Source organism: Triticum urartu, chromosome 5A (genome assembly GCF_056163025.1).
Source record: "Triticum urartu cultivar PI428250 chromosome 5A, HENAU_Tu73, whole genome shotgun sequence".
NCBI lineage: Eukaryota > Viridiplantae > Streptophyta > Magnoliopsida > Poales > Poaceae > Triticum > Triticum urartu.
In genome coordinates, this window is record NC_141877.1 from 90640666 (window position 1) to 90653054 (window position 12389).

The following is a 12389-nucleotide window of genomic DNA, read 5'->3' on the forward strand; positions in this document are numbered from 1 at the left end:
GAAGCTTCCGAGTGATGCTTGAAAGAGGCAAACTCGCAAAAGAGTGAAGTGTGAGATTTAATTATAAAAGGGACTTATCTGTCTCATGCCTGATGAGGTCTATATCATTGATACGATGAAGAGGATTCGACAAAGGGGTTGGCCGGATGTGTTTGAAGTCAACAGAGCGACAAGGTCGGTGTTGTGGTGTGCTAGGACCAGTATGGTGACCGAGTCCGAGTAACGATGAAGTTGGCGCATAGGCCGTCGAGTGATCGCATAACTTGTGTAAAAAATGGCACAAGCCAACGAAATAATTTCTCGAGGAAATTTGATGTGTGCTGAAATGATTTGTGTGAATAACACCCATAGACACCCGCTGGGAGTGCAAGGGGCGGGCTGGTTAACCAGCAAGAGTATGAAAGAGCGAAGGATCCGTTCAAACTTGCCGAAGCGACGGATTCGATTAAACTCATTGGAATATTGTCTCAAATAAAATGGAAGTGTAGTGTTTCGACTGAGTAGCAGCCCTGGAGGACCGATGCAAACTCGAAATGAAGAACGACACATGGTGTTCGTGAATGATGTATGCGAAAAAAATGGAAGTTGGTCTTGGGAGTCACATAACCAGTACTAAGCAAGTATGTAAAAATAAGCAGCCGGGCGTAGAGGTACACTCGGTGGCGTGGCCTCCGAGTGAACATGATGTGTGAATTACGGGATACTCGGGAAGACGGAAATAACAGAATGTAAAATGACTTAGCTGTCTGAAGGCGCGAGTGGCCGAGTGGTGATGAGGTGACCAACCGAATAGCGACACGCGGGGCGGCCGAGTGATGATGAGGTGACCAACCAAGTGGCGACGCGCGGGGCTGCCGAGTGGTGATGAGGTGACCAACCGATGGCGACGCACGAGGCGGCCGAGTGGTGATGGGGTGACCAACCAATGGTGGCGCGCGGGGCGGCCGAGTGGTTATGAGGTGACCAACTGATGGTGATGCATGGGGTGGCCGAGTGGTAATGTGGTGACCACCCGAGTGGCGACGCGCAGGGCGGCCGAGTGGTGATGAGGTGACCAACCGAGTGGCGACGCTGTTGGGGAACGTAGCAGAAATTCAAAATTTTCCTACGTATCACCAAGATCTATCTATGGAGAAACCAACAACGAGGGGAAAGAGAGTGCATCTACATACCCTTGTAGATCGCTAAGCGGAAGCGTTCAAGTGAACGGGGTTGATGAAGTCATACTCGTCGTGATTCAAATCACCGATGATCAAGTGCCGAACGCACGGCACCTCCGCGTTCAACACACGTACAGCCCGGTGACGTCTGCCATGCCTTGATCCAGCAAGGAGAGAGGGAGAGGTTGATGGAGATCCAGCAGCACGACGGCGTGGTGGAAGTAGCGGGATTCCAACAGGGCTTCGCTAAGCGCTGCGGGAGGAGGTAGATGTGTCACGGGAGGGAGAGGGAGGCGCCAGGCCTTAGATTGGTTTGCTCCTCCTTTTCCCCACTATATATAGGGCCAAGGGAGAGGGGGAGGCGCAACCCTTGCCCCTTCCTCCAAGGAAGGGTGCGGCCAAGGGGGGGAGGAGTCCATCCTCCCCAAGGCACCTCGGAGGTGCCTTCCCCTTTTAGGACTCTCCCCTTTTTCTCTTCTCTTGGCGCATGGGCCTCTTGGGGCTGGTGCCCTTGGCCCATATAGGCCAAGGCACACCCCCTACAGCCCATGTGCCCCCCCCCGGGGCAGGTAGCCCCACCCGGTGGACCCTCGGGACCCTTCCGGTGGTCCCGGTACAATACCGGTGACCCCGAAACTTGTCCCGATGGCCGAAATAGCACTTCCTATATATAATTCTTTACCTTCGGACCATTCCGGAACTCCTCGTGATGTCCGGGATCTCATACGGGACTCCGAACAACATTTGGGTTACCGCATACTGATATCTCTACAACCCTAGCGTCACCAAACCTTAAGTGTGTAGACCCTACGGGTTCGGGAGACATGCAGACATGACCGAGACGTTCTCTGGTCAATAACCAACAGCGGGATCTGGATACCCATGTTGGCTCCCACATGTTCCACGATGATCTCATCGGATGAACCACGATGTCAAGGACTTAATCAATCCCGTATACAATTCCCTTTGTCTATCGGTATGTTACTTGCCCGAGATTCGATCGTCGGAATCCAATACCTAGTTCAATCTCGTTACCGGCAAGTCTCTTTACTCGTTCCGTAACACATCATCCCGTGATCAACTCTTTGGTCACATTGCGCATATGATGATGTCCTACCGAGTGGGTCCAGAGATACCTCTCCGTTTACACGGAGTGACAAATCCCAGTCTCGATTCGTGCCAACCCAACAGATACTTTCGGAGATACCCGTAATGCACCTTTATAGTCACCCAGTTACGTTGTGACGTTTGATACACCCAAAGCATTCCTACGGTACCCGGGAGTTGCACAATCTCATGGTCTAAGGAAATGATACTTGACATTAGAAAAGCTATAGCATATGAACTACATGATCTAGTGCTATGCTTAGAATTGGGTCTTGTCCATCACATCATTCCCCTAATGATGTGATCCCATTATCAACGACATCCAATGTCCATGGTTAGGAAACCGTAACCATCTATTGATCAACGAGCTAGTCAACTAGAGGCTTACTAGGGACATGGTGTTGTCTATGTATCCACACATGTATCTGAGTTTCCCATCAATACAATTATAGCATGGATAATAAACGATTATCATGAACAAGGAAATATAATAATAACCAATTTATTATTGCCTCTAGGGCATATTTCCAACAGTCTCCCACTTGCACTAGAGTCAATAATCTAGTTCTCATCGCCATGTGATTAACACTCACAGGTCACATCGCCATGTGACTAACACCCAAGAGTTTACTAGAGTCAGTAGTCTAGTTCACATCACTATGTGATTAACACTCAATGAGTTTTAGGTTTGATCATGTTGCTTGTGAGAGAGGTTTTAGTCAACGGGTCCGAACCTTTCAGATCCGTGTGTGCTTTACAAATCTCTATGTCATCTCCTAGATGTAGCTACCACGTTCTATTTGGAGCTATTCCAAATAACTGTTCTACTTGGAGCTATTCTAAATTGTTGCTCCATTATATGCATCCGGTATCTCTACTCAGAGCTATCCGGATAGGTGTTAAGCTTGCATCGACGTAACCCTTTACGACGAACTCTTTTTACCACCTCCATAACCGAGAAACTTCCTTAGTCCACTAGTTACTAAGGATAACTTTGACCACTGTCCTGTGATCCATTCTTGGATCACTCTTGTACCCCTTGACTGACTCATGGCAAGGCACACTTCAGGTGCGGCACACAGCATAGCATACTGTAGAGCCTATGTCTTAAGCATAGGGGACGACCTTCGTCTTTTCTCTCTATTCTGCCGTGGTCGAGCTTTAAGTCTTAACTTCATACCTTATAACTCAGGCAAGAACTCCTTCTTTGACTGATCCATCTTGAACACCTTCAAGATCATGTCAAGGTATGTGCTCATTTGAAAGTACCATTATGCGTTTTGATCTATCCTTATAGATCTTGATGCTCAATGTTCAAGTATCTTAATCCAGGTTTTCCATTGAAAAACACTTTCCAAATAACCCTATATGCTTTCCAGAAATTCTACGTCATTTCTGATCAACAATATGTTAAAACATATACTCATCAGAAATTCTATAGTGCTCCCACTCACTTCTTTGGAAATACAAGTTTCTCATAAACGTTGTATAAACCCAAAATCTTTGATCATCTCATCAAAGCATACATTCCAACTCCGAGATGCTTACTCCAGTCCCTAGAAGGATTGCTGGAGCTTAGCATACTTATTAGCATCTTTTAGGATTGACAAAACCATCCGGTTGTATCACATACAACCTTTCCTCAAGAAAAACGTCGAGGAAATAGTGTTTTGACATCCTATCTGCAAGATTTCATAAATAATGCAGTAATCGCTAATATAATTCCAACAGACTCTTAGCATCGCTACGAGTGAGTAAGTCTCACCGTAGTCAACTCCTTGAACTTGTCGGAAAACATCTTAACGACAAGTCGAGCTTTCTCAATGGTGACATTTACCATCATTGTCCGTCTTCCTTTTAAAATCCATCTGTACTCAACAGCCTTACGACCATCAAGTAGTTCTTCCAAAGTCTACACTTTGTTTTCATACATGGATCCTCTCTCGGATTATATGGCCTCAAGCCATTTATCGGAATCCAGGCCCACCATCGCTTCTCCATAGCTCGTAGGTTCATTGTTGTTCAGCAACATGACTTCCAAGACAGGATTACGTACCACTCTGAAGTAGTACGCATCCTTGTCATCCCACGAGGTTTGGGAGTGACTTGATCCGAAGTCTCATGATCAATATCATAAGCTTCCACTTCAATTGGTGTAGGTGCCACAGGAACAACTCTTTGTGCCCTGCTATACACTAGTTGAAGTGACGGTTCAATAACCTCATCAAGTCTCCACCATCCTCCCACTCAATTCTTTCGAGAGAAACTTTTCGTCGAGAAAGGACCTGATTCTAGAAACAATCCCTTATTGCTTTCGAATCTGAGACAGGAGGTATACCCAACTGTTTCGGGTGTCCTACAAAGATGCATTTATCCGCTTTGGGTTCAAGCTTATCAGCCTGAAACTTTTTCACATAGGCATCGCAGCCCCAAACTTTTAAGAAACGACAGCTTAGGTTTCTCTAAACCATAGTTCATACGGTGTCATCTCATCGGAATTACGTGGTGCCCTATTTAAAGTGAATGTGGTTGTCTCTAATGCCTAACCCAATAAACTATCGTGGTAATTCGATAAGAGACATCATGGTATGCATCATATCCAATAGGGTGCAGTTATGATGTTCGGACACACCATCACACTATGGTGTTCCAGGCTGTATTAGTTGTGAAACAATTTCCACAATGTCTTAATTCTGTGCCAAACTCGTAGTTCAGATATTCATCTCTATGATCATATCATAGATATTTTATCCTCTTGTCACGACGATCTTTCAACTTCACCCTGAAATTACTTGAACCTTTCAATAATTCAGACTCGTGATTCATCAAGTAAATATACTCAACATCTACTCAAATCATCTGTGAAGTAAGAACATAACGATATCCACTACACGCCTCAGCACTCATTGGACTGCACACATCAAAAATGTATTACTTCCAACAAGTTGCTTTCTTGTTCCATTTTACTGAAAACGAGGCTTTCAGTCATCTTGCCCATGTGGTATGATTTGCATGTCTCAAGTGATTCAAAATTAAGCGAGTACAAAACGGTCCATTTGCATGGAGTTTCTTCATGCATATATACCAATAGACATGGTTCGCATGTCTCAAACTTTTCAAAAATGAGTGAGCCCAAAGATCCATCAACATGGAGCTTCTTCATGCGTTTTATACTGATATGACTTACGTGGCAGTGCCACAAGTAGGTGGTACTATCATTACTCTTTTGGCATGAACATGTGTATCACTACGATCGAGATTCAATAAACCATTCATTTTAGGTGTAAGACCATTGAAGGTATTATTCAAATAAACAGAGTAACCATTATTCTCCTTAAATGAATAACCGTATTGCGATAGACATAATCCAATCATGTCTATGCTCAACGCAAACACCAATCTCGATGGTAGAGGGAGCGTGCGATGCTTGATCATATCAACATTGAGAACACTTCCAACACATATTGTCAGCTCACCTTTAGCTAGTCTCCATTTATTCCGTAGCTTTTATTTCGAGTTACTAACACTTAGCAACCGAACCGGTATCTAATACTCTGGTGCTACTAGGAGTACTAGTAAAGTACACATTAACATAATGTATATACAATATACTTCTATCAACCTTGCCAGCCTTCTAATCTACCAAGTATCTAGGGTAATTCTGCTCCAGTGGCTGTTCCCTTTATTACAGAAGCACTTAGTCTCGGGTTTGGGTTCAACCTTGGGTTTCTTCACTAGAGCAGCAGCTGAATTACCGTTTTATGAAGTATCCCTTCGTGCCCTTGCCCTTCTTGAAACTAGTGGTTTCACCAACCATCAACAATTGATGCTCCTTTTTGATTTCTACTTTTGTGGTGTCAAACATCACGAACATCTCAAGGATCATCATATATGTCCCTGATACATTATAGTTCATCACGAAGCTCTAGCAGCTTGGTGGTAATGACTTCGGAGAAACATCACTATCTTATCTAGAAGATCAACTCCCACTTGATTCAAATGATTGTTGTACTCAGACAATCCGAGCACAAGCTCAACAATTGAGCTTTTCTCCCTTAGTTTGCAGGCTAAGAAAATCGTCGGAGGTCTTATACCTCTTGACGTGGGCACGAGCTTGAAATCCCAATTTCAGCCCTCAAAACATCTCATATGTTTCGCGACGTTTCAAAACGTCTTTGGTGCCTCAACTCTAAACCGTTTAACTGAACTATCACGTAGTTACCAAAATGTGTATGTTAGATGTTCGCAACATCCACAAACAACGTTCGAGGTTCAGCACACTGAGCGGTGCATTAAGGACATAAGCCTTCTATGAAGCAATGAGGACAATCCTCAGTTTACGGACCTAGTCCGCATAATTGCTACTATCAACTTTCAACTAATTTTTCTCTAGGATCATATCTAAACAGTAGAACTATAGCGTGAGCTATGACATAATTTGCAAAAATCCTTTTGACTATGTTCAGAATAATTAAGTTCATCTTATGAACTCCCACTTAGATAGACATCCCTCTAGTCATCTAAGTGATTACATGATCCGAGTGAACTAGGCCGTGTCCGATCTGTGCGTGAGACGGACTAGACAACGTCGGTGAACATCATCATGTTGATCGTATCTTCTATACGACTCATGCTCGACCTTTCGGTCTTCTGTGTTCCGAGGCCATGTCTGTACATGCTAGGCTCGTCAAGTTAACCCTAAGTGTTTTTGCTGTGTAAAACTGTCTTACACCCGTTGTATGTGAACGTAAGGATCTATCACACCCGATTAACACGTGGTGCTTCGAAACGACGAACTGTAGCAACGGTGCACAGTTAGGGGAGAACACTTCTTGAAATTTTAATGAGGGATCATCTTATTTACTACCGTCGTTCTAAGCAAATAAGATGTATAAACATGATAAACATCACATGCAATCAAATAGTGACATGATGTGGCCAATATCATGTAGCTCCTTTGATCTCCATCTTGGGGCTCCATGATCATCTATTACAAGAACATGATCAATCTCATACATTACATATATCATTCATCACATCCTTTTGGCCATATCACATCACATAGCATACCCTGCAAAAACAAGTTAGACGTCCTCTAATTATTGTTTGCATGTTTTACGTGGCTGCTATGGGTTTCTAGCAAGAACGTTTCTTACCTACGCAAAAACCACAACGTGATATGCCAATTGCTATTTACCCTTCATAAGGACCCTTTTCATCGAATCCGATCCGACTAAAGTGGGAGAGACAGACACCCGCCAGCCACCTTATGCAACTAGTGCATGTTTGTCGGTGGAACCGGTCTCACGTAAGAATACGTGTAAGGTTGGTCCGGGCCGCTTCATCCCACGATGCCGCCGAATCAAGATAAGACTAGTAACGGCAAGCATATTGAACAAAATCAACGCCCACAACTACTTTGTGTTCTACTCGTGCATAGAATCTACGCAATAGACCTAGCTCATGATGCCATTGTTGGGGAACGTAGCAGAAATTCAAAATTTTCCTACGTATCACCAAGATCTATCTATGGAGAAACCAGCAACGAGGGGAAAGAGAGTGCATCTACATACCCTTGTAGATCGCTAAGCGGAAGCGTTCAAGTGAACGGGGTTGATGAAGTCGTACTCGTCGTGATTCAAATCACCGATGATCAAGTGCCGAACGCACGGCACCTCCGCGTTCAACACACGTATAGCCCGGTGACGTCTCCCATGCCTTGATCCAGCAAGGAGAGAGGGAGAGGTTGATGGAGATCCAGCAGCACGACGGCGTGGTGGAAGTAGCGGGATTCCAACAGGGCTTCGCTAAGCGCTGCGGGAGGAGGTAGATGTGTCACGGGAGGGAGAGGGAGGCGCCAGGCCTTAGATTGGTTTGCTCCTCCTTTTCCCCACTATATATAGGGCCAAGGGAGAGGGGGAGGCGCAGCCCTTGCCCCTTCCTCCAAGGAAGGGTGCGGCCAAGGGGGGGAGGAGTCCATCCTCCCCAAGGCACCTCGGAGGTGCCTTCCCCTTTTAGGACTCTCCCCTTTTTCTCTTCTCTTGGCGCATGGGCCTCTTGGGGCTGGTGCCCTTGGCCCATATAGGCCAAGGCACACCCCCTACAGCCCATGTGGCCCCCCGGGGCAGGTAGCCCCACCCGGTGGACCCCCGGGACCCTTCCGGTGGTCCCGGTACAATACCGGTGACCCCGAAACTTGTCCCGATGGCCGAAATAGCACTTCCTATATATAATTCTTTACCTCGGGACCATTCCGGAACTCCTCGTGATGTCCGGGATCTCATCCGGGACTCCGAACAACATTCGGGTTACCGCATACTGATATCTCTACAACCCTAGCGTCACCGAACCTTAAGTGTGTAGACCCTACGGGTTCGGGAGACATGCAGACATGACCGAGACGTTCTCTGGTCAATAACCAACAGCGGGATCTGGATACCCATGTTGGCTCCCACATGTTCCACGATGATCTCATCGGATGAACCACGATGTCAAGGACTTAATCAATCCCGTATACAATTCCCTTTGTCTATCGGTATGTTACTTGCCCGAGATTCGATCGTCGGAATCCAATACCTAGTTCAATCTCGTTACCGGCAAGTCTCTTTACTCGTTCCGTAACACATCATCCCGTGATCAACTCTTTGGTCACATTGCGCATATGATGATGTCCTACCGAGTGGGCCCAGAGATACCTCTCCGTTTACACGGAGTGACAAATCCCAGTCTCGATTCGTGCCAACCCAACAGATACTTTCGGAGATACCCGTAATGCACCTTTATAGTCACCCAGTTACGTTGTGACGTTTGATACACCCAAAGAATTCCTACGGTACCCGGGAGTTGCACAATCTCATGGTCTAAGGAAATGATACTTGACATTAGAAAAGCTATAGCATATGAACTACACGATCTAGTGCTATGCTTAGGATTGGGTCTTGTCCATCACATCATTCTCCTAATGATGTGATCCCGTTATCAACGATATCCAATGTCCATGGTTAGGAAACCGTAACCATCTATTGATCAACGAGCTAGTCAACTAGAGGCTTACCAGGGACATGGTGTTGTCTATGTATCCACACATGTATCTGAGTTTCCCATCAATACAATTATAGCATGGATAATAAACAATTATCATGAACAAGGAAATATAATAATAACCAATTTATTATTGCCTCTAGGGCATATTTCCAACAGACGCGCGGGGCGGCCGAGTGGTTATGAGGTCACCAACTGAGTGGCGACGCGCGGGGCAGCCGAGTGGTGATGAGGTGACCAACCGATGGTGACACGCGGGGCGGCGGAGTGGTGATGAGGTGACCAACCGATGGCGGCACGCGGGGCGGCCGAGTGGTGATGAGGTGACCAACCAAGTGGCGACGCGCGGGGCGGCCGAGTGGTGATGAGGTGACCAACCGATGGCGATGTGCGGGGCGGCCGAGTGGTTATGAGGTGACCAACCGATGGCGACGCGCGGGGCGGCCGAGTGGTTATGAGGTGACCAACCGATGGCGACGCGCGGGGTGGCCGAGTGGTGATGAGGTGACCAACCAAGTGGCAACACACGGGGCGGCCGAGTGGTTATGAGGTGACCAACGAAGAGCCGACACGCGGGGCGGCCGAGTGGTTATGAGGTGACCAGCCTATCGGGACGCGCGGGGCGGCCGAGTGGTTATGAGGTGACCACCTGAGTGGCGACGCACGGGGCGGCCGAGTGGTTATGAGGTGACCAACCTATGACGATGCGTGGGGTGGCCGAGTGGTTATGAGGTGACCAACCTATGGCAACGTGCGGGGCAGCCGAGTGGTTATAAGGTGACCAACCGAGTGACGACGTGCGGGGCGGCCGAGTGGTTATGAGGTGACCAACCGAGTGGCGACGCGCGGGGCGGCCGAGTGGTTATGAGGCGACCAACCTATGGGGACGCGCGGGGCGGCCGAGTGGTTATGAGGTGACCAACCGAGTGGCGACGCGTGGGGCGGCCGAGTGGTGATGAGGTGACCAACCGAGTGCGACGCGCGGGGCGGCCGAGTGGTGATGAGGTGACCAACCAAGAGGCGACGCGCGTGGCATCTGGGTGATGTATACGCGACCCGCGGAGTGGTGACGAGCGGGGTGTCCGAGTGACATAGACGCGTCCCGCAGAGTGGCGACACGCGGGGCATCCTGTTGATGTAGACGCGTGCCGCGGAGTGACGATGCGCGGAGCGTCCGAGTGAAGTAGAGACGTCCCGCGGAGTGACGACGAGCGGGGCGTCCGAGTGACGTAGACGCGTCCCGCGGAGTGACGATGCGCAGGGCGTCCGGTTGATGTAGACGTGTGCCGCGGAGTGGCGATGCATGGGGCATCCGAGTGAAGTAGAGGTGTCCCACGGAGTGGCGGCGAGCGGGGCGTCCGAGTGACGTAGACGCGTCCCGCAGAGTGGCGACACGCGGGGCGTCCTGTTGATGTAGATGCATGCCGTGGAGTGATGATGCGCGGAGCGTCCGAGTGAAGTAGAGACGTCCCGCTGAGTGATGGCGAGCGGGGCGTCCGAGTGACGTAGACGCGTCCCGCGGAGTGACGATGCGTGGGGCGTCCGGTTGATGTAGACGCGTGCCGCGGAGTGGCGATGCGCGGGGCATCCGAGTGAAGTAGAGGCGTCCCGTGGAGTGGCGGCGAGTGGGGCGTCCGAGTGACGTAGACGCGTCCTGTGGAGTGAAGATGCGCGGAGTGTCCGGTGATGTAGACGCGTGCCGCGGAGTGACGATGTGCGGGGCATCCAAGTGAAGTAGAGGCGTCTCGCGGAGTGATGATGCGCGGAGTGTCCGGGTGAAGTAGAGGCATCCCGCGGAGTGGCGGCGAGCGGGGCGTCCGAGTGACGTAGACGCGTCCCGCAGAGTGACGATGTGCGGAGCGTCCAGTGATGTAGACGCGCGCCGCGGAGTGACGATGCGCGGGGCATCCGAGTGAAGTAGAGGCGTCCCGCGGAGTTACGATGCGCGGAGCGTCCGGTGATGTAGACGCGCGCCGCGGAGTGACGATGGGCGGGGCATCCGAGTGAAGTAGAGGCGTCCCGCGGAGTGACGATGCGCGGAGCGTTCGGTGATGTAGACGCGTGTCGCGGAGTGACGATGCGCGGGGCATCCGAGTGAAGTAGAGGTGTCCCGCGGAATGACGGCGAACGGGGCGTCCGGGTAACTTAGACGTGTCCCACGGAGTGACGACACGTGGAGCGTCCAGTGATGTAGATGCGCGCCGCGGAGTGACGATGCGCGGGGCATCCAAGTGAAGTAGAGGCGTCCCGTGGAGTGGCGGCGAGTGGGGCGTCCGAGTGACGTAGACGCGTCCCGTAGAGTGACGATGCGCGAAGCGTTCGGTGATGTAGACGTGTGCCGCTGAGTGATGATGCGCGGGTCATCCGAGTGAAGTAGAGGCGTCCCACAGAGTGACGATGTGCGGAGCGTCCGGGTGAAGTAGAGGCGTCCCGCGGAGTGGCGGCGAGCGGGGCGTCCGAGTGACGTAGACGCGTCCCGCGTAGTGACGATGCGTGGAGCGTCCGATGATGTAGATGCGCGCCGCGGAGTGACGATGCGCGGGGCATCCGAGTGAAGTAGAGGCGTCCCGCGGAGTGACGATGCACGGAGCGTCCGGTGATGTAGACGCGTGTCGTGGAGTGAAGATGCACGGGGCATCCGAGTGAAGTAGAGGCGTCCCGCGGAATGACGGCGAACGAGACGTCCGAGTAACTTAGACGCGTCCCACAGAGTGACGACGCGTGGAGCGTCCGGTGATGTAGACGCGCACCGCAAAGTGACGATGCGTAGGGCATCCGGGTGAAGTAGAGGCGTCCCGCGAAGTGACGATGTGCAGAGCGTTCGGTGATATAGACGCGTGTCGCGGAGTGACGATGCGCGGGGCATCCGAGTGAAGTAGAGGCATCCCGCGGAATGACGACGAATGGAGCGTTCGAGTGACTTAGACGCGTCCCACGGAGTGACAATGCGTGGGTGGCCGAGTTTCGAGGATGTGTCCAACCGAGTGACATCGCATGGGCGGTCGAGTTTAGCATGTCATCGAGGAGGCGTCCGACCGAGTGGGAACACACGAATGATCAAGTGCCTGCACGTTAGTCTCC